Here is a 24,647-nt window from a genome sequence, read left to right on the forward strand (position 1 = left end):
ATCTATGATTTCAGCCTTCATTTTATCAAGATCTCTTCTTCTTATAACCTTACTACATATGGTTCTAAAATAATTCCCCAACCTAATCAAGGCCAAAGACACATTCTTGGGTAGCACTTTTCTAACCGCAACTTAAGCAAGTAATCGCATTATGAAATGAGCATCATGGCTCTTATATCCCGATACTTTCATCTCCTGATTTGCACACAACGTGATATATTAGAGGCACACCCTTTTGGTAATTTGACATTTTTTAAAACGATGCAAAACAACCTTTTCTCCTCTCGGTTTCATAGAGAAACAAGCTTTAGCCAGATGAATTTTACCATTCTTATCGTCTTTTAATGGTTGAAGCTCCTTGCGTATCCCCATCTCATGCAAGTCATAGCGAGAATTTACATGATCTTTGGACTTTCCAGGTACATCCAACAAAGTCCCAAGCAAACTATCACATATATTCTTCGCAAGCAAATCGAGTCAAGTTAAAGCATCATTTATAAATTGTATTTAGTATAGAAATATTATTGGAGATTGGGGATTAATTATTTGTGATTAGATTATTAAGCTAGAATTAGTGATTAATTAAAATTAATTAAGATTAGTTAATAAAGTGGGCCCCACCCGATATTTTTTTTAAAAAATAAAATAAAAAAGATGACTCATAAAATATGGATCTTTTCTATATATCATCAATGGACCATCACTTCACACCTCCGAACAAAGAAAAAGAAAGAATTGAAAAGAAAAAAAAAAAAGGGGAGCAGCTGGCTTTCTTTCGATTTAATTCCCTTCCAACAAAGACATTATTGGAGCAATTAAGAGTAGAAATTCCTCACGAGGTAAGCTCTTCTTGTTTTATGGTGTAATTGTGTTAATAGTATTGTAATGGAGTTATTAAAATTGGATTGGACGAAATTGAAGTAAGAAAATGCATAACATTGATGTTATAGGAATTGTGGGTTGAAATGGATTTAGAGGAGTTGTTGGGTTGTTAGAATTGTTATGGGCTCTCTTTTGGGTATTTACGTACGTGAGAATAATTGAAAATTCTTAGGTGAATATATATGGAAATCCTGCTTTTCGTTAAGTCCAATAATGAAAAACCCTAAACGAGACAAATAAGTTAAAGAATAAGTTCTATGATTTACGACTAGAAAATATCTAACGATAACTTTACTCTTATATTAAATAGGCTAAAAGAGCGACGTAAACGGATTTACGAATAGTCGCTCCTCTTTACCATCAAATGATTTGAACTTTGATCTCTATTCATAGACTTTGATAATTCTTAATGGATGATCGGACACTAGTAAAAATGCTGGTTATGACCCATAAGATGGTTCATACATGATTGACATATGAAAATGATTTCTAAGTCCTTTTGATATACTTTATGTTTGAATAAATTGAGATTTAATATGACTATTGTCCCGATTTTTAAATGGTAGTATTATTCATTGAGTCTTGGAAAATGTTTTAATTGCATATGGTTGCTCACTACTCCACTCGTGCAAGTCTTAACATGTCTTTCCATCAAAATGCATTCACCGAGATAGCTGTTATATGTATATGTATATGATGATATGAAATGATCATGGCTATGATGACTTTATTCACCGTCATCACATATATATACTTATAAATCTAATTATGCCACTAAGTCCCATAAGAAATGTTTGGTTTTAGTTTCATGGTTATTGTATCATTTTCTATATTTCCACTCCCATTTCCCATAGTTCCTTTAACTACGCAATTAGTGGTATACATGTAGGAACACATCTATCACTTTTGAAACTCTTAGAGGTCTATAGACATATGTGTGGGTTGTGTATAAGTTACAGGATCTATACGAGCTATGATATGATGTCGATGGACCCGGAATGATATCATGATGACAACATTATATACCTTGTCGGCTCGGCATTTTATGATTTGATCGGTCGTGACTCCTCGGAGACAAGCTTGATGCGGAAATATATATATATATATATATATATATATATATATATATATATGACAATGTTACCATGGTTTCCGTATTGAATTATATTAATAGGTATGCATTACATACGGCCACACACAAGCAAACTATCACATATATTCTTCTCTATGTGCAAATTGCCCATATGGCAATTCAAAAAATATGGATCTTTTCTTCCATGGACCATCACTCTTCCTAGCCCTTTTCTTTCGGCCCTTCCCAAAGACATTATTGAATTCGGGAATGCATCTCCTCTTTACCATCAAATGATTTCTTATCTCTTCGAAATGGATGATCGGGAGGTAAAAATGCTCGATGACCCAAGTAACACATCTTACGACTATGTTTGAGATATTGAGAGCAAGTATCATAATTACGAGGTGAAAGCATTGATAGTCCACTAATCATTCACAATAAAGGTGCAATTAGAAAAGTTTGGTTAGTTTCAATCAAAATCCTCCCATCCCATAGTTCCTTTAACTCGCAATTAGTGGTTGTAGGAACACATCTATATCTTACTGGAATGATCATTGACAACATTATATACTCCGGCTTCATGCAAATCCATGGTGGCAAATTATAGTTCATTAACATAAATGCCATCTATGGGAAATGCTCATGGTTTGGAATGGATTGAAACCGTCATCACCCAATCGAACATTACGATCTTTAAATATAAATCAAAATCCTTCCAAGCTTCCCCATCAGCGGGATGTCTTAAATTCCCATCTTTGGGTCGTTCGAATGCCATCTCATGGCTACGGATGTTTCGAACACATAAATATCCTCTAAAGCCTAGGCTTTAAAGGGAAGTACCTTAAAACCTTTTTCGGGATTTTAGTGTTCTTATTAGTCAAATCATCACGAACATTCTTCCATCTAGAAGAACCACACACAGAGCAATTATCTTTCTTCGCATTGTCATTCCAAAATAGCATGCAGTTGTTAGGGCATGCATGAATTTTCTCATAACCAAGACCCAAATCTTTTATCACCTTTTTTGCCTTGTTGAAAGACTCGGGTAGCTGAGCAAATGGAAATGCCTCTTTTATCAAGTCTAACAAGTCTGAAAAGGATACATTACTCAACCCATGAATGCATTTAAACAAGTACAACCGAATGGTGAAACTTAACTTAGAAAAATTTTTACACCCCAGGTACAACTCTTGTTTCCCTTCCTCAACTAATTTGAAAAATCTCTTTGCATCTTCAGATGGTCCCTCTGTCACTCCTTCATGCCTCAGATCACCTTCTACATTCCTAAAAGTATCATAAAGTAGTCCATCGATATCGTCATGCATGTCGGAAGTTTCATCATCATTGGTTGGATGCGGCATATTTGTTGAAGAAAACCCTTCTCCATGGAAAACCCATTTGGTGTATCCATTAACAAATCCATAACCAAACAAGTGATTCTCCACCACCGTTCGAGTATGCCAATACCGATTAAAACACCTTTTACAAGGGCATAGTATTTCATTTCCTTGAGAAGCTCGTTCAAATGCCTTATCAAGAAAATAATTCACTCCACGATCATACTCATTGGTGGATCTTCGGAGATCCATCCAACTTTTATCTATAGTATCCATTGAATATCCTACGTGACATGAGCATAACATCAAAATCAAAATTCAAATAGCAAATTTCAGGAGAAATGCATACAAAAAGAGAAAAGTATCAGTTTCCCCATCAACCCAATGTTTTGCTTTGAAGAATGATCCAAGAAAAAGAATAATTCCATGGTTAGACTACATAGAGATCACATTTTTATCAAATCCACAAACAAATGCAAACGATTTTTTTCCCACAAAGATCTAGTTCTCTGGTTTGAAGAATGATCCAAGAAAACCGGAAAAAAACAACAATTCCACAGCTAGACTACATAAAGATCACATATTTATCATATCCATAAACTAAAATCCACAAACAAATGCAGAAGATATTTTCTTTCTACAAAAACCCAGACTTTCAAGAATGATTCAACAAAATGGAAGAAAAACAACAATTCCATGGCTAGACTACATAAAGTTCCCATTTTTATCAAACCCACAAACTAAAATCCACAAACAAAAACATGCAAATGCAGAAGAACCTTTCTTTCCTTAAAAATCCAATTCTCAACTTTGAAGGATGATCCCAAGAAAATGAAAGTAAAAACAACTCCACAACTAGACTACATAAAGATCACATTTTATCAAACCCATAAACTAAAATCCACAAACAAATGCGAAGATTTTTTGTTTCACAAAAACCCAGTTCACAAATTTCAACAATGATCCAAGAAAATGAAAGAAAAAGGTAAATTCTACAGCTACACTACTTAGATATCCCATTTTTTTCACACCCAGAAATTAAAATTCACAAACGTAAGCAGTAGATATTTTGTTTCCACAAAAAAAAAAAAAAAAAAAAAAAAAAAAAAGTTCACATATTCAAGAAAATGTAAGAAAATCAACAATTTCATAGCTAGACTACGTAAAGTTAACATTTTTATCACACCAAGAAACTAAAAATCCACAAACAAACTCATAGAATTTCTGATTTTTAAAAATACTACAACAATAATACATGTTAAGAGAGAGGGGAAACTTAAATTTCATGGAGCAAACCTGTAGATGCAAAGAGCAAGAAGACTAATTTGCTGAAGAAAAAGATGAATTTTGCCAGAGAAACTTCAACTGAGAATAAACTAGACGCATTGTTGGAGAAAACCCATATTGTTAAAAGCTTCTACTGAGAAGAAATATTTCATGATATGTTTTCGGTGATATGTTTATTCACATACGGTATATTTTTTGGTCATTATTTTTTATTAAAAAATGGGGGTTTTGGCGGGTCCAATAGAATAAGTGGAGGGAAAATATTGGGGGGAAATATTGAGGGAAACTAAACTGTCCCAATAGCTAAATTTTCTTATATGACTGTTGCAATAGAATCATATATTGCAACGGTTCCAATACCCGTTACTAAATGTACGTCTATAGCATCGGTTATCGGACTAACGCGACGGTTTAATTTTATAAATGTGCTGTTAGGTCAAAGTGTCTTTGCAACGGTTAAAACCGATGCAACATATACTCTATTGTAACGGTTGAGTAATTGTTGCTAAAAAACCGTTGCTATAGGCCTATTTTCTAGTAGTGAATCAATACACATCCGCAGCGAACTATCTTTCTTTCTCACAAACAAGACCGGTACTCCCTACGGTGATGTACTAGGTCTGATAAGGCCTTTTTTCTAGTAAATCCTTCAACTGCTCCTTCAATTCCTTCAACTCAGCAGGTACCATCCTATATGGAGGGATGGATACAGCTGAGTATTTGGTATCACATCTATAGCGAAATAAATCTCTCGCTCTAGTGGAAGGCCTAGAAGCTCGTCTGGGAATACATCTGGGAACTCATTAACCACTGGATCAGACTAAAGAGTCGGCGGTTCTACTTCTGCATTCTAAACTTGGACTGTATGATAAATACAACCTTTCAAAATCATCTTCCTTGCTTTAAGATAGGAAATAAATCTATATCTCAGCGAAGCTGTATTACCCTTCCAATCCAGAACTAGTTCCCCTGGAAAGTGGAACATAATAATTTTGGTCCAGCACCCAACGTTAGCGTAAGCAGAAGCTAACCAATCCATACCCATAATAACGTCGAGATTGACCATTTATAACTCTATAAGGTCTGCTAAGGTACGCGATTACAAATCGCTATTGAACAATCCCGATAAATCCTCTTAGAAATAATAGGCTTACCAACTGGTGTAGATACAGAAAATGGCTCCTTCATCAACTCTGGTATTATACCAAACTTCCACACAATAAACAGAGTGACATATGACAAATTGGATCCCGAATCTATCACCACATAAACATTAGATGAAAAAACTGTCAATGTACCTGTCACAACCTCTGGTGAGGACTCCATGTCCTGATGACCTACCAAGGCGTAGATGCGGTTTTGAGCACCGCCTGTACTAGAAGTTCCATCTCTCTGCCTCCAAGACGAGACCGCGCCCGGATAGACGCACCGATGCTGATGGCCCTGCTACAAAACCTGTCGGCTGTTCCATACCATTAGGTCTCCCCTGTGGGCAGTCCTTCATGAATTTATCTAGGCTGCCACAAGTATAACAAGCCCGCGAACCATACTGATATCGCCCATAGTGCGCTCTACCACAATTACCACACTGCTGTAGTAGTGATCTAGCCTGCCTTGGACCCCACTGTTGCTGTGACCCTAATGCATGAGAGCTTTCACTTGGTCCAGATGGAATATAATACCCTGATCTGTATCCCTAAGACTCAGGTAGTGGTGGTCGAACGGCGTACCACAGTGCATCGTCCGAAACTCCCGGATTATCACCCCGCCGACCAAGAGACCCTGCCACTTATGATGCTCCCTCTCTATCCTCTCAGTCACCTGCTGCTGACGTCTACAATCCTCATAGTTTTGTGCGAATTCCTGAATTCGAGCAAGGTCCATATTATCATTCACTGCTGCAGTGGTACAAGCCTCAACATAAATGGGGTACAATCCTTCTATAAACCTGTGAATCCTGGCCCTCGATGAATCAAAGAAGCATGGAGCATGTTTAGCCAAGGAATCAATTCGGTGGCAATAATCATGAACACTAGAACTACCCTGCTGGACAGTCAAGAACTGATCAACCCTAGCCTCTCTTATCTCCCACGGTAAATAGTGATCAAGAAAGTTTTCTGAAAACTCATACTAATGCGCTGGAGGTGCCTCAGGGCCTCTGTCATGCTCTCGCCCCTCATACCATAAGATGGCTATATCATGAAGCCTGAAAGCCACTACCTCTGCCGCCTCAGTCTCAGTAGCATGCACTACCCTAAAGATATGGTGAAGCTGATCAACGAAGTTCTGCGGGTCCACGTCCCGCTTAACCCTTGTGTGCTCTGGGGGATCAAGTGCTAGAAAATCATGAAACCTCAAACTTTCGGGCCCCTCAACAGGTCCTGCACTAGTCGGTGCTCTCGGCTGCCTCTTAGTAGCCACAATCTGGGTCTGTAGCTATACCACACTCCGAAGGTCCTGATCAGTTGTACAGGAGGGGGTACTGAAGGTACTGCCTTTCTCAAAAGCTCCTCTTGTGGTGGAGCCTTCAATGATGGCTGGGTTGGGGACTCACCCTGGCCCTCATCCGGGCTCCAACGCCGGGGTGCTCTGCTAGTTCTCTCGAATGGTGTATCATCTCTTCATCGAGCATCTCGTACGCAAACACAATAGGTAGGTTTAACTCAAATTTCCTTTGACTCAACTCTATGGCATGATTTAGATAAAAAAAAAGAAGGGCAACCGACTCCTAAATGCCTAGTAGCTTCCTTTTTATATAATATAGTACACAACATATCAATAAACAAGACTCTACTAGACACAACTTGTAGATTTCCTAGGACAGACATGCTCTGGTACCAAATTTGTCACGCGCCAAATATGGAGAGGCGTGGCAGGCACCCGATGCCACACTCGCCCGAGCGAACCACTTTAAATCTATAACTCTATAGGGGTAACCCTCAACTTAGGCTGATAGGGCCTACCAGCACACATACAATACCAACAAGCCGGTAAGGCCACAATCTGGATATACATAAACACTGGCTATCTCGCTTGGCCCAGGGCATACAAACCCATATATATATATATATATATATATATATATATATATATATATATATATATATATATATATATATATATATAACTAACCGACGAGGTCGTACAAAGCATCACTACCAAAATAAACATATACAAGGCTATCACACTATATACAGGACAGATCTACAAGCCTCTAGAGAAAGCATAACTGTATCATGGTCGGGACAAGGCCCGGCCTACCCATCATGTCTATAAATACAAAAAGAAGACTCCAAATAGACCTGGCAACTCCGGGCAAAGGGAGCTCACCAATCGGTGATATCGGGTGCGCATGCGGGGAGGTCGGTCGGTCACATCTATCTCGCCTGCACATGAATGCGGTCGGCCCTCGGCAAAAGGGAGATCGATGCGAAATAATGTATCGAGTATGTCAGGTAACAGATAACTAAAACTGAAACTGAATGGAAAACATAACAATCTGGAGGTTCAAGAATGCCTTGAACATCTCAATTGGCTTGACTCATATGAAATGCAATATAATAATATCATATATCTCACTGACCAACTGGCCAGGCAGCTGTATAATTTCACTGACCATAAGGCCAGGAAATCTGTCTCGCTGACCCGTCGGCCAAGCAAATCATCTCGGCTGACTCATGGGCTAGGCAATGTTCTCGTTGACCGCATAGTCTGAGCAATACTTGTCTCGCTCACCAAGTGGCCGAGGCAATACTGTCTCACTGACCAAGTGGCCAGGCTAAAGAAATTATATATATATATATATGAAGACGTCAACATGTAGAAGACGTCATGTTTCTATAAATAACATGTTGTATATCAAGTGTAATAATATATGTAATATATGAAAACCTCAACATGTCGGACGATAGACATCCCTCGGAAGATACAATACCACATCTAGAAGTATTACACCTCTATGACAACTCCAAACAATAGTTCTATTTCTTAAAGATTCAATAAACTCTTATTATCTAAGGATCATGCCAAGGAAAGAAAGGATAGTCATTACATACCTCGATTTAATCCTTCGAATGATTACAACGATTCAATCCTTCCGATGGACACCTAGCCTCGAATTCATCCTAGCTAATGGTCGTTATGCGGGTTCCACACAACACTAGGAGTGCTAATCTATAATTCCAAACTTAGGTGTTTGATGAAGAATTTTCATCTCAAGTACCATGGTTAATATCTTGCTCTTCAACTTGCTGCTCTATTAGCTAGGGTAAGAGGACTTTTGCATCAAAGTTTTGTTTATCCAAAAACGAATCGCTAGAATATACATACGTACATATATATATATATATCAAACTACTGGGTGCATGTGATGAAAATAATTTCTAATAGTATTGTGCTCCTCCGTGTATTTTGTAAGCTAGGAGTGGTTTAATTGTTATTCTTTTTCTTTCCTATGGAAGCTAATGGAGAACTAATTTCTCTATCTACATATGTATAATCTTGTTGCTGCACTTCTACGGATAAGGCATATAACTTAGCCTAGAAGGATTGAATAAATGGGCTTACTAGAATAATGGCCCCTTATTTTATAGTGGGCTTGTCAAAGTCATCCACTAATTTATGGTGTAGGATTGGCAAAAAGAGGTCCACAAATTTATTTATTGGACTTGTGATATATTCACTTAAATGTGGGAAGAGGCGGTGGATCCCTGTAGTGGACAGATACATACAAATATATATATATATATATATATATATATATATATATATATATATATATATATATATATATATATATATATATATATATATATATATATCTAATTATTTAGCTATGTAACAATATGCTACATATTACATGTTATAAAATATATTGAACTATATTAATAGGAGGTGACATATATACTTGTACATTAACGTCATATAGTACATCATAATTTAATTCTCATTAACTCTTTAAATTACTCAATTTTTCTAAATTTCACCACTATAATAATTAGCCAATTCTTACGAAATGTTTCACTTAAAGGAAAATATCATAGCAAAATGTATCTAACGGTATCACGGTTGTGAAACTTACAGGGTGTTAAAATAACATTGTCATAAACCCCTTTTTATCTCATGAAAGACCTTAATGCCTTCAAATTCATATGAACTTACTACAACGCATTCTAATGCCAATATACGAGGTGTTACAGCATGGGACTCCTTTGTCCATCATTTCATATCGTGGTGCCCAGTTTACAACGAACTTTTAGAAATCCTTTCAGAAAGGATTGGGCACAAGGGTGAACCTCAACACAACTTTTCATCCTCAGACAGATGGCCAGGCAAAGCATACTATTCAGACTGCGAAGACATATTGAGGGCTTGTGTGCTATATTTCATTGGTAATTGGGATTACCATATGCCTCTCATTGAGTTTACTTATAATAATAGTTACCACTTTAGTATCCAGATGGCACCACTTGAGGCCTTGCATTGGCGGAGATGTAGGTCGCTAATTGGTTGGTTTGAGGTTAGTGAAGCAGAGTTGTTAGGGCCAAACTTTGTTTATGGGCCATAGAGAAAGTCAAGTTAATTTAGGAGCGGTTGGAAACGGTTCATAGTCGCTAAAAGTCCTATTCGGATGTGTAGCTTAGAGACTTAGAATTCCATATTGATGATTGGGTGTTTCTAAAAGTTTTACCTATGAAAGGTGTTATGAGATTTGGGAAGAAGGGGAAGCTTAGCCCCCGCTATATTGGGTCATATAGAATCCTGCGAAGGATTGGAGAAGTGGCTTATGAGTTAGAATTGCCACAAGAGTTAGCTATTGTACACCCAGTGTTTCATATGTCTATGTTGAAGAAATTCAGGGGAGACCCATCTCTTGTAGTTCCCATGGAGATTACACAGGTTAAAGATAGCCTATCTTACGAAGAGATTCCAGTGGCTATTCTTGATTGTCAAATCAGCAAGTTGAGAACTAACGAGATTGCTTCAGTAAAAGTACTATAGAGAAATAAGAAAGTGGAAGAGGCTATGTGGGAGGCCTAAGAGGACATGAAGTCCAGATATCCCCATCTCTTTGAAGAGCAAGTAGAAAATGTTGAAGGTAACTAATCTTTTCATTCAGATCTTTATAGTATAATCTCCATGTTTTTCAATATCCGGTCAGCCTAGTATTCAGCTAGTCCAGTATTCAATCAGCTCAGTATTCAGTCATTTTAGTAGACATTTAGTTCAGTAATCATGTATTCATTCAGTTAAGTAAGCATATGCTCATTTCAGTTTAGTGATCATGTACCTCAGCCAATCAGTTTCATGTATATGAGTTACAGAGTAAACTCTGCCAAGCTTCTGTAGACCTCGGTATTGGCTGCGATTATAACCAAGACATCATTCCAGGATCAATGATCCTAATGGGGGCAATGTTATAACTCGTATGTTAGAACTAATGTTAGACTCATATCGTTAGAGTTTTAGTGGAAAAACTGAAGGTTTGAACGTATTGTAAAAATTGTTGAGAGGCCTACTTTGGGCAGTCGTAACTTCTTGATTAGTTGGGAATTTGGGAAAGTACCCTTAATGAAAGATGTAGTACGTAGAAATACCTTTCTAACAATATAAGGACCAGCCAATCAGAGATTGGAGCAAGGAGATATAACCGTCTCAAGATGGCTAATAGTAAGGAGCTTAAAATTCGATAGAATCGGCTAAGTTTTCGATACTTCTGCCTTCCATCCCAATTTCTTGAAAATCCGTTGCGAATTTGAGAAAACTTAAAACATCAAAGTTGTATCCCTTTGAAATACATTTCTAACGGTATATTGTGGATCCCAAAAAGAGCTTTGTAAAAGAAGTTATGACAATTTTAATAAACTCTAAGCAGAACCGACACAGGTCGCGCATGAGGGCCAGTGAGATGGCCCCGCGTTGCCGGCTGAATGAAAAAAAACACCCTCTCTGACCAGAGACCTATAGAGGTTGCGTGTTGGGCATGCGACGCGGACCCAACGTGGATGGCTCGGGTTTCGGGTCAAAACCTCATATTTTTGCGTTTTTCTTATATTTAAGCTTGAGGTTTATTTTCCTAACACCCCTAACCACGAAAAATCATCCTATGGTAGGAGAGAACAAGTCCTAAGCCTCAAGAACCCTCTAAGGTAAGTTTTATCACGATTCTAGATTGAATTCATGTCCCCAATGCCTTTCTAACTTGAGTAAACCCTTCTAATCAGTAGAGTTATGATTGAAACATTATTATTAGACGTGGGAACCCTAGAACTCGAATTATAGAGGAACAAACTTCAAAAAGGTAATGCTCTACTCTCTAATCATTCATAGTAGTGAGTTAATGAGTATTTAGGAGAATACTAAATGGGTTTAGTAAAGAGAATTACACGAACTATAATAGGGTTTTGGATTGTTGACTTGAGATTGTTGTAATCATATGGTGATGGAGAATGATGTTAATTACACCTAATTGAGATTGTAGAATCACCTAGAAGTAATAGAATGGGAATTGGGTGAAGGAAACACTATTAATGAAGTTTGTGGAGCTTTATGCCCACCAAGTATTTGATAAAATGCATAGATGACCAAAGAATGAGTATACTTGCTAATATTTAATCCCTTTGACTTGTATTTTTATAGATTAAGGTTGAAAGGTATTGACGAACGTTATACTACGCTGAAAGGTCAAAGTTAAGGTATGTGAGGCTAACTCTCTACGTTTGGGAATGTTAGTGATTCTCCCTACGCCACATTCTTTTACAATGTTACTAATTGCCTCAGAAATATAGTTAAGCTTAGTTCCTTGAATAGTTGCAGAACTTCTATTCTCTTGTTTCATGATTCATTCATGACTTTCATTCCGAATGTTATGAGCTCAGTACGTAATCAATAGAGACTTGTGTTTGATACCCATGAGTCTAAGTCTAGAACACTCAGCATGTTTATAAATAGCTAAAGCTTCAGTTCTCATAATGAGTTCATGAATACATGTCCCAGTATGATAGTGTTGTATCTTTCAGCATGATTCTCAGTTCTTTTATGTAAATTATTTAATGATGAACACCTGTGTTATTGGGCCTACGGCCGCAGTTATATATACGAATATTTTGGCCCGAGAACGTAGTTTATGCACATATATATTAGTCCTGAGGCCGTAGATTATTTACTCTGATAAATAGGTGCTTCCTCATTCAGAATAGGGAATATTCATATCTTTACTTCCGTATTTCAATTCAATTATCAATCAGTTCAGTTTTAGTTTCAGTATTTTCTATTCTTTCTTTCAGTTGCTTTACATACCAGTGCAATTCAACTGTGCTGATGTGCCTTTTGCTCGGGGCCTACTTCTCGTGATGCAGGTAACGATTTACAGGTTGGCGATTCTGCTTGCTAGGACCTTCTCGTATCAGCTGCTTGGTGAGCCCCAGTTCCTTCAGGGCGTTATCATACTTTCAGTCTTTATTGTAGTCCAGTTAGTGAGGTATGTCGGGGGCCTTGTATTAGTAAAAAGTTAGTAGTTCAGTACTCTTTAGAGGCTTCGTAGATAATAAGCTAGTCAGTCAGATGTTTAGCAGCTTTTGTGTTAGCCTTGTCGGCTACTTATTCAGACTTAATTAGAATTTTCGCATCGATGATATCTTAGTTAAAGTTTAGTAGAACAGCATGTGTTAAGGTTATTTTCGTATTCAAGTTTTTTTTTTTTTTGATATCACATGTTGATTCATCCCGACCATTTTGTTCGGCGATCATATGCGATGCGGGCATCGAGTGCCGTGTTACGCCTGAGCAAGCAAAAGGTGAGCATGGAGCTCTTATGACCATAGGAAGATATTTGGTAGCTTTTAAAGTGTATGCGATAAAATTTGGAGTTATATGAATTGGTGATGTCACCCCAAAAATTTGGGTTGTCGTATTGTCAGACTCATAACAATATACATAAGGTGAGCATATTTTCATATATTTAGCTTTCTTATGACCATAAGAAGGATATTTGGTAGCTCTTAAAGTGTATGCTTGTTAAGAATTATGATTTAAATGAATTGGAAAATTAGACTAAGTTCGTCGTTAGAGGAAAGTGAAGTATAAGTTGTGTTTGGGAAAGGTTCTATAATTATCGAGCTAACGATTATTTAGTAAGGTCTTAAGGATGATTTATAAGGTTCTTTGAATTGTTAATGAAGTGTTAAACAAGTGTTAAGAAGGTTCCATAAGGATTGGAGATCAAACGAATCGATGAGAGCATTTTCAGAAAAGGGTGAGTTATACGACCAAATATACGGTCCGTATAACTTTATACGGTCCATATAGTGGTCCGTATAATAGTCACAGAATGGACCAGTTTCTGATGGACTTATACGGTCACTTATACGGACCGTATAAGTGTCCGTATAAAATCATTACAGGTCAGATTTTTACAACTATAAATATAAGTCCCAAGTTCTTATTATTCATTTTTCTCACTTTCTCCACACCTCTTGGAGCCTCTAGAATATTCTATACACAATAGCAACACAAATTGAAGAGATATTAAAGATCCAACACCAATAATCAACGGAAATCAAGTGAAAGAATGTTTGCTAGGGTTGATAGAAGCCAAGAACCTCTTCGGTGGTGAAGTTGGGCTTTTCTCAAGTGGAGTATTTTCATCCAAAGTCCATTCCTATGTGATCAAAGGTGAGTTTCATATTTAAATTCATGTTACTAAGAATATTGAGTAGTTGAAAGACTTGGATTATGGAAGAAAGTAGAGCATGAAGTTCAAATATGGAAATAGTGGGATTCTTAAATGGTAACATGACTTGAGTCATAGTTCTTGACATACCATGAGTGTGATCTTGTTGTAAATGATGCAATTGATATTAAAGGAGTGTTATATGCGAATGAATATGAAGTTGTGTTGTAATTATGAGTATGGGTGACTTTGAAAGGGAATGTTGGGAATTGAATAATGTTTAACTTGATGAAGTTTATCAATTGTAATATCATGGGTGTTATTACTAATGTTTTGGAGTGGTTTATTATATGGATAAGGTTGTTGAGACAAAGGAAACGCTACCCAATCTTCGTTAGCCCTTAGTTGTTTTAGTTGAGGCCGAAGTATGTTTCCGGTTATTTAATCTTTCTATGAATTCTCTTGAATGTAGAATCGTCAGCTTGGAAGGAGAACGCTAGTTGTTGAGGAGATGTGAAGGTATGTAAGTCTAGTCCCTTCTTTTCTAAGGCATGATTCCTATAACATGATTCTATCTATCTTTCCATGATTTTCTTACATTCCGGAAGTTACTAGTCCATGAGTACTAAGAGCTTCTCATGAGATAAAGCTAAGAGATGTGTTATGAATATGATAATGATAATGATGAATCTATGTCCAGAGATTTTAAAGCTCATGATATGATGCTATGATGATGTTCATGATTTTTGCATGATTCCTTTATGTTATTCATTGTTGGTAGTCTCTCCTTATAATGCTAGTTCCTTCAAGGTGAGACATGACGAGTATGATTATTCCATAATATAGTCGGAGGTTACCGACCTTACGTCACTCCGATAGAGTTACAGCTTTTACTTGAGCTCTTATGCATGCTTCATGTTAAGTGCATGATGTTGATTACACCGTGTCTATATGGTATGGGCAGCACCGCTAAGGCGGGCAGCTTATGTATGATGATGACAGCACCACTAGTGGGCGGCGTGAGATGATTCCCCGGACGTGGGAGGCCCGGACGCGGGCTAATGATGTTATTGATTCAGACAGTTATGTACGTATGTGTGATTTGTTTTAAAGGTAAAAGTGAGCATGCATGATTCCGCCTCAAGAGGCAAGCAGTTACAGTTATCCTTTCTTCTTATGCAGTTACAGTTATCCTTTCTTCTTGTGCTTTCTATACTTCCTTATTATGTTATCATATATGCCTTACATACTCAGTACATTGTCGTACTGACGTCCTTTCTTTTATGGACATTGTGTCCATGCCCACGGGTAGATAGGGAGATGGCCTGGACACCTAGGAGCCTTACAAGCAGCTGTATAGGAGCACTCCACTATTCCGGAGTCATCGCTTATTGGTACATTCTTTTGTGTACATACTGAGGGCATGGCGGGTCCTGTCCCATCCTTATGTTCAGCATTATAGGTAGAGGCTCGTAGATACATATGTGTGGGTGGTAGATGTTATGTGGTCTCATCAGTGTATATTCTGTATATCATTTTCGTAGCCTTGTGGGCCTACACATATTTATATGTATAATTTGGGAGATATTGGTGATAATTTCATAGTAAGTTTACTTTGAGAATTATGTTTGTGTGAGATCCGTATGATAGCTAGAAGGGTATGCGGTGCTCGGTAGTCAGCTCCGGGTACCCATCATGGCCCCCTAGTCGGGTCGTGACAAAAGTTTTATCAGAGCAGTTCCGTCCTATGGTGTGTCTGCGAGCTGTGTCCAGTAGAGTCTTGTTTATGGGTGTGAAGCGCGCCACACGTATAAACAGGAGGCTTCGGGACATTTAGGAATGATGACCGTCTTTCTTCTTCATAGATCGTACGATAGAGCTATATTATAAGAATTCCCTTTTCCCTTACCGTGCGTTATGTTTTCAGCAAAGTTGATGAAAGAAAAAGCTACAGCAGCCCAGAAGGGCAAGATAGTTGTTGAAGAGAGGACTGAACGGGAGACACCTATGGAGATGGAGGAGGGAAAACCCCAGAGTAAGGCCCTATTTCGGTTTTCCTATACTTCGCTCGCATTAGAAGAGCAAAGAAAAGTCTCAACCTTAGCCCCAGCACCCCCAGTGCCTCCACCAGATACCTCAAGCTAGGAGATAAGGCAAGCCATGCTTTTACTGACCCAGTTAGTAGCCGCTCAAGTTCAGCGGCAGGGTGTGGGCTATGGTGACAGGAGTTGGAGGAACAGGGTCAGGTCTTCAGGGTTTGATCATGAGTCTCAAGGCGCCCCGAGGTAGCAATTCTCTAGCACTCGAGCTGCGTTCAATAGCTAGTGCGCTCCGCGCCTTCGTGGACCCAGGGTTGATAGATCTCTTTGCTTGGGGCCAGATCAGAGTTTTAGAGTTTTAAGTTCCCGGAACTTGGGTGATTCAAGCCAGACAAGATTACCCGTACCACGATGTACTCAGTGTGGTAGACTACATTCCAAACTGTGCCGCTTGGGTTTTAATGTTTGTTATGCTTGCGCTCGGCCAGGCCGTTTCAAGCGCGACTGTCCATCGCTATGTGGTAAAGATAAAGTTCGGCCTATGGGATTAGCAGTTGGTTCTTCATTATTGGTACACCCTCCGAGGCAAATCTTGCAGACACTGACATGCTATGGCAGAGGTAGAGGAGGAGCATCCGGTTCGAGTGGTCGTCAGCACCATCCTTATCTCTAACGGGACCATAGGATTTTGAGTCCTCCCCTGACGCTATCACAGGTATATTATCAGTGTCGTCTTATGACACATATGCATTGATTGATTTGGGGTTTACTTCATTACATATATTACTCCTGATGTTGCCGACCGTATTGGGGTGAAACCTGAGCCAATTAAACATTTTGGGGTGTCTATACCTGTTGGTGACCCAGTGATAGCCGGAATTATGATTTATGAGTAAGCAAACCTCCATGAAGTGAGAGTTGATTGACATAATATGTACAATGGAATTCTAGAAGGAGTGTGCAGGTACAACTTATAAGACAAGCCCTATTACTTACATTCTTTTATAGTAGTCAACCTTGTGCTGTTGAGTTGTATATTATATGTGTTTCTATATGTGGCCTTTTAAGGCATGGGATGTGTTTTCTGGGCTGTGTGCAGGTTTGGGATTGTTATGTTTACAAAGAAAACTCTGCCGAAATTCTTCCAGGAATCTAAAGGAAGTTATAGGAATGGTAGGCAGGATTGTTGCGAGAAGCAAGTAAAAGGGCCTAGCAATGAGTGATTAAGGATGGAGTTAGTAGTTAAATGCGGGATAAACATAGTAAGAGCCTGTTTGGATGGGCTTAAAAAAAGCAGTTTATAAGCTGAAACAGCTTATAAGCCAAAAAAAAAAAAAATTGGGGTAGCCTAACTTATTTTTTTTGGCTTATAAGCTGCTTTAGATAAGACAAGTTAAACGGGCTTAATTATTTTTTTGGGATTATTTTAAGCACAAAATGGCTTTAAGCTGGCCAGCCAAACACTCAAAAAAGCTAAAAACAGCTTATAAGTTGTTTTCAGCAACTTATAAGCCAATCTAAATGGGTTCTAAGTACTTATTAAGCTGAGGGAATAATTAATAGGTTAGGATGGAATAAGGAACATGAGAAGGGGAAAGTGATGCGCTTGGAATAGAAAGAAGTTTTATACACTAAGGAGAATTAAAGGGATAAGCACTCTAGGAGAAGTTGAAAGTTAGAAAAGTTGGCTAACCCTTTTCGTTTTAGGGAACGTTAAGTAATGAGATGAACTTGATGTATCTGTACAAGCCGATGCATGATACGCCGAATTAGATTGTTAAGCTAGGTTTCACCTAATGATTATAGTGGGAGGAAAACTTTCATATCACTATAAGCCAGCCTTATTGACCTCGGTGAGACCTCAAGGAAAGATGTTAAAAGAGATGTGTTCACAAAAGCTCCTTGCTTGGAAATTGGGTAACCTTATAATCGCCATTGTGTTTTGTGTTATAGTTCAGGTTATATATTTAGGAATTTACTCAAACGATTATATGACAGGGATTGTAACTACAGATATGAGGGAAAGAGAAAACAAGATAAGGCTGATCAGCGACACAAAAGGAATGACAAGTGACGAATATTCGATATATGTTGGAAGCAGAGAAGGAAGGATAGAAGTGGGGCAAATAGAAGCAAGGTATACTAGAGCAGTAACCTTATAAGCAAAAGGCGGAAAAGAATCAAACCTTGCGAATCTTTTAACACTAAGTGGGAATGTTAACAGGTGTCGTGAAATGATTGAAATTTTATGTCAGGCTGTGAGAACGGTGTGGCTAATTAAACTATGATGAGGAATATGAGATCCTTTATTGAGTAAGGTATCTTATGCATAAAGAGCAAGTTTACACGACATCTATACAAAGAATTCTAAAAGGACCATGTGTTACCCGGTTACTAATATGTTGGGATAACAGCGTACAATACTCTTATAGCAGTGTGAACTGATCAGAGAAGAGTGTAGAGGGATTGACGTTGAACCTTAAGTTATAGTTCTATCAAAAGATGGTGTTCTGAGAGAAAAGAGAAGGAAGGAAAGAGAAGCCAACGGTACTCTGAAATAGGTTTAGGGTTATTGTCCTATGAATGAAATCATTTGAGGAAAGGATGAGGGTTAAGACGAAAGGAGGAACAAGGTTTGGTTATGAATGATCAATGGACTGACTTTATACGTATGTCAGGACAGAAACAAATGGAATTGCATCCCCGGTGGGTTACACGGTGAAGGTGCTAGTGAGAGGTTATCGAGGAAAGGTGAGCCAAGAGAGAGCGAGCTTGGGTATGATTTGGCATACGGAGTATAGAGCGGTTATGAGCTACATCGATGGAAATGGTGAACATACAGGGCGGTCTATATGTATTGATAGAAGTAATTAAAGGAACATTGAGGTGAGGACAATTCTGTCATGGTTTAATAGCCATGGCAACAAAACGGTAACCAAAGAGACCATCAAAGAAGTAGTCTTCAATTTTCCGAGGCAACGTGGCCGCCGGAGGCGTAAGAATGAGATAATACAAGATATGGGCCATAGAGTGGAAGACGGGCAGAGAAAAATGAATATGGCAGTTGTACAACAATAAGGTGGGTTATGAGGAAGAGTTAAAGGATGGGCATATGACAGAAGAGTAGTATTAGCCTCAAGAAGATACATCACGTGAGCATTGCGGCTTTGGTTCAAGCGTAAGATAGGCAAGGGTAAAATGGTATTTCCATACAATAAGAGCTCATGCGAATGATTTTATAGTGAGGAGATATAGGCAATGAAAGTAAGATTTGGATTAGAGGGAGAAGTGAATGATGGACTAAGATGGGAAGTCAAGTGGAATAGTCACACACCAAGCAAGACACGTGGATGCGAAGTTCCAATGTCGCATAATGATTGGGGAATCATTGTACAGGGAAAGACTTGAAGGCAAAAATAATTGACTCAGAATTTGATAATGCCTTTGCTAGCGGAAGGACGCGGAGTTAACAATAGAAAAGGATTGAAATGGAAATAAACTAGTTGAAGGCATGTGAATACTTGACGGTAGGGACATACAATGAAAAGGAATAAGTGGGTGTGATCGTTTAAGAGAGAAAGTGTACGGGTGATATGGGAATTTCAAGCTTAGAGTACTCAAACACGGAGAAATTAAGGCCGCATCGTGAATTAAATGCAGTAAGATGGATTTAAATGAGAAACTGAAAGCGAGAGGTAGTGGTGAAGAAAATAATAAGGGGTAAACTTGTGTAAGACAATTTCGTGGTACTAATCATGAATGAGGATGAATCTAGAGCTGAAATGGGTGTTGCAATTGTGAAGAATCATATGAGCTATCTATGAAAATTTGTCAAACTAAAATGCTTGATTCTCTACCGGTGCCTGAAGATCAATACATTTCGAGGGATATGGGAAAGATAGATCATTCTAGTAAACCTCCATTTTGGAATAGATAAGCGGATATAGCTCATTTTCTAACTTCCCAAGGTATGCTTGAACACGTACGTTAGACCTTTAAAAAAGGTGAAAGGACCTGTCAAGATGGCTTGGAATTGATATATGCAGGTGGCCATATAAAGCTTGCAGGAATGAGAGGGTATTAAATCATTGGAGTGTGGAAATTTCATTTCAAAGAGATTTGGGAAGATTATTAAAAGACTCTATAAGAATCTCTTGCTGCCCTCTCAAATGGTTTTGGAGTAGTGAAGGAAGAACTAAAAATATAAGCTTGATAAATGTGTTATGAAAGGATGAGAAAGTAAAAGAAGTGCATTGGGAAGCGTAAGGAGATATGAAGTCCAAATACTAGTACTTATTTCAACCCCCAGCAGAAGTACAAGATAAAACACCGCTGTTCCCAGGTATGTAATGCTTTCTCTTAACGCTTTTGGTCATGTGTGGCCATGTTTCCTGCAGTTGTTGTTGTAGCCCTGTGAGGGGATGTTATTCAGGGTTGTTTTGACAAGATGGTAGTGCCATATTACAGGGAAAACTCTGGCAAATTTTTTGTAGAATCCCCGAGAATTTAACATTCGAGGATGAATGTTCTTAAGGGGGGAGAGTGTTACACCTCGAAAAATTGGGTTGTCGTATTGTGAGTTGACTAGAGCAATCATAAGGTGAGCATAGAGCTCTTATAACCATAAGAAAGTGTTATACCCCGTAGTTTCTGCACGTTGAGATTCGTTAGGTGTCAGCTATTCAATTGCTGGCATCGGAGTTATTGTCGAGAGGATGCAAGGTCATAGGTGCTCGTTTTATAATTATAAGAGTTCGAGTTCACGTAACAGGTTATAGAAGGATTGGAAAACAAGTGAACTAAGGAGATTAAGCTTCCGGGTCTTTGAAAGAAAGATGGGCAAGGTTTGGTGCGAAAATTTTTGGTCTATCTAGGAGAAATAATATCTCTGAGTATATTAAGAGCTTTGAAGTGAAACGGAATCTTGAAGTAAAGTTCGAGAAGTCTAGTTTCCAACCCAATAAATCGCTCCTCAATAGGACATCGGGGTAAGGAGATATAGACGTTACCAGTCGATGAAGCCCAGGTAGCCAGAAAATGGTCTGCGCGAACGCGCTAGGGAGTGGCGCGAACGCGCAGAAGGCCAAGGGCCAACGCAGCGCGAACGCGCCACCACGAGGCGCGAACGCGCTGAGCAATTTTAAGGCCCGGGTTAGGGATGAAGGTTATATTATAAGAGTGTAATAATATATACGTATGTTATTTGGAGACCATATGGTGTAAATCAGGTAGTACGTTGCTTGACGAAAGCCCTCGTTACTGTAAGCTAAGTGGGGACCACATGTCGGGATTTTATAAGGAACATATGAAAAGTGATATGAGTAGTACATGAAAAGTTGAGCAAGTCCTAAGTGTTACACCACGTAGTTCTGCACGTTGAGATTTTTTTTTTTTTAGGTGTTAGCTATTCAATTGCTGACATTGGAGTTATTGTCAAGAAGATGCCAGATCATAGGTGCTCATTTTGTAATTTTAAGAGTTCGAGTTCACGTAACAGGTTATAGAAGGATTGGAAAACAAGTGAACTAAGGAGATTAAGCTTCCGGGGCTTTGAAAGAAAGATGGGCAAGGTTTGGTGCGAAAATTTTTGGTCTAACTAGGAGAAAGAATATCTCTGAGTATATTAAGAGCTTTGAAGTGAAACGAAAGCTTAAAGTGAAGTTCGGGAAATCTAGTTTCCAACCCAATAAATCGCTCCTCATTAGGACATCGGGGTTAGGAGATATGGACGTTACTATCGGTCGGGCGGTGCCGGGAAATGGTCCGCGCGAACGCGGTAGTGAGTGGCGCGAACGCGCGAAAGGCCAAGGGCCAACGCGGCAAACGCGCCACCACGAGGCGCGAACGCGCTGAGCAATTTTAAGGCCCGGTTTAGGGATGAAAGCTATATTATAAGGGTGTAATAATATATACATATGACATTTGCAGACCATGTTGTGTAAATCAGGTAGTACGTTGCTTGATAAAAGCCCTCGTTACTGTAAGCTAAGTGGGTCCCACATGCTGGGGTTTTATAAAGGGCATATGAAGAAATATATGAGTAGTACCTACAAAGTTGAGCAAGTCCTAAGAAGGACCCGTATGCCAAATATGGGCATAAGCCCTCCAAAAGGACGATTTAAGGAAACATTTTCAGATGATCTGACTTGGAGGGGCCAAAACACGATTATAGGTTTGGAGTTTGGAAACCCACAAAAAATGAAAGTTGTAGATTATTTGAAAGAGCTTTCCAACCATAGGCCATGGGGCCTCACATGATATCGAAATCAAGAGTTATGATCTTTTTACTGAATGAACGCGCAGGCAAAAAAACTAACCCAGCGCGAACGCGCCCAAAGGGGGCGCGAACGCGCTAAAGGATTTTTAAGTCGGTCCAGGAAGAAATTGGACCACTATATAAAGGGGCTAACCCCCCATTTTGTTCACTAAGCACCCCAAAAACTCTCCAAAATTCGGAGAGTTCTCCCCAACTCCCCAAACCAAATTTTAGCCCAAACTAGGTATAATTCCCAAATTTCAGTCCGGATAGCATATAGTTATGGTTGCAGAATCATGTAGCAGCGTGTTGTGGCCTAAACTTAGGGTGGAGAAGTGAAGATACAACAATATTAAAGGGAGAAATGTATGGATCTCTTGCTATTTTTGTAAATACCAACTTATTTATGAAGATAGAATGGTTAAATGATTGTATAATGGGTTGGTTGATTATGGAAGTTGGAAAATAGTGTGTGGGCTGTTCTATGGAATAATTTGGTGTTGGAAATGATGCTATTGATGTTGATATTGTTGTTGTCATTGTTGGTCGTTGAATTGAGAATTCGGGCTAGGCATATAAACAGGGGAGATGCTGCCCGATTTTCGGCGGAATATAAAATAGTTTGATGAGAAACTTGGTACAAGTATGCGATGATGAGTCTAACGTTAGTGTAAATCCTCTTAAATGTAGACTTGCGAGTAGCTCGGACAAATAAGCGTAGCTAATAGGAGGTCGAATGTAGGGGCTCGTCCCTTTTTTTCAAAGGCATGATTCCATAAATGTTTCCATAACCTCCTTGTTTTTAAAAGCTAGAAGTTTATAACTCTTAAAGCTTCTTATGATGTCAAAAATGAGAATGTTTTATGAGGGTTACGTGAGGATGATTTTATGCTTAAAGGTCTCAAGTATGATTTCAACGATGATATGAAAATGTTAAGCTATTTCATGATTTTCTCGATTTTACATCATTGTTGTTGATCTCACCTTATAAATTGTTCCTTCAAGGTGAGATAAAGCGATATGTTTTTATTTGAACTCCTACGCATGCCATGAGTATAATATATGTATATGGTTATTTTGTGACATTAAAGAGTCCTACTATTTCATTTTGATTATGCGTTGCACTCATTTTCATTTTTCATGTATATATAAGTCACAGTTGACAGGGGGTGACACTGTGACCTTTGTTGTGTATTACAAGGCCCAGTTGACAGGGGTTGATGTCGTGGCCCTTGTTGTGATGTGTATATATGTGGGTCCAATGATAAGGGTGATGTCGTGGCCCTTGTTGTGATGTGTATATATATGGCACAGTTGACAAAGGTACGTTGTGGCCTTTGTTGTGATGTGTATATATGGCACAGTTGACAGGGGGTACGCTGTGGCCTTTGTTATGATTCGTATATATGGCACAGTTGACAGGGAGTGACGTTGTGGCCTTTGTTGTGATATTTCTATAGATATATGTGTTTCTTTAATACAGCTGTACTGATGCATTTATTTTGCCCATTCAGTGGACATGTCTCAAATGTTTTCCAAGATTCTATGTACATGTGGATTTAAAAAGGTTAGAGTTGCATGTATGGTATCCGCTGTTATATCCCGCATTTTTGTACATCGGGACAATCCGGATCAACAATGAAAAGTTAGGGTCAAAATCATTCCGAGATACAAAGTCGGGATTTTTGACCTTCGATTTTATTTTGAGTCATAAGTTGTGCATGAATTTGTTGGTATGGAACAATTAGGAAAATTTGGGACCAAAATTGGAATTTATGGAAGTTGAAAATCATGCATTTTATCCTTGTTGTGGCCGTGTGGGCGCGGTGGTTGGCCCACACAATTTGTGGACAATTTTAATTGGTCCAACACTTGTGTGGGCCAAGGGACACTTGTATAAGTCTTGCATTAGCTTAAAAGATGACTACTACTTCATTTATTCATTTCCAACACTTAGAAAAAAATCAAGAAGTTGAAGAACCACAACCATGGCTCTCGGCCAAGAACCTTAATTTTCCAACTTCAATTCAAGCCATCCCAAAATTATTTCTTTGATGCAAACCCACTAAGTTGAGGTCCCTAAGTAGCGTGGAAGCGTTGT

This window comes from Lycium ferocissimum, chromosome 6, assembly GCF_029784015.1.
Source record: "Lycium ferocissimum isolate CSIRO_LF1 chromosome 6, AGI_CSIRO_Lferr_CH_V1, whole genome shotgun sequence".
In the NCBI taxonomy this organism is placed as follows: Eukaryota; Viridiplantae; Streptophyta; class Magnoliopsida; order Solanales; family Solanaceae; genus Lycium; species Lycium ferocissimum.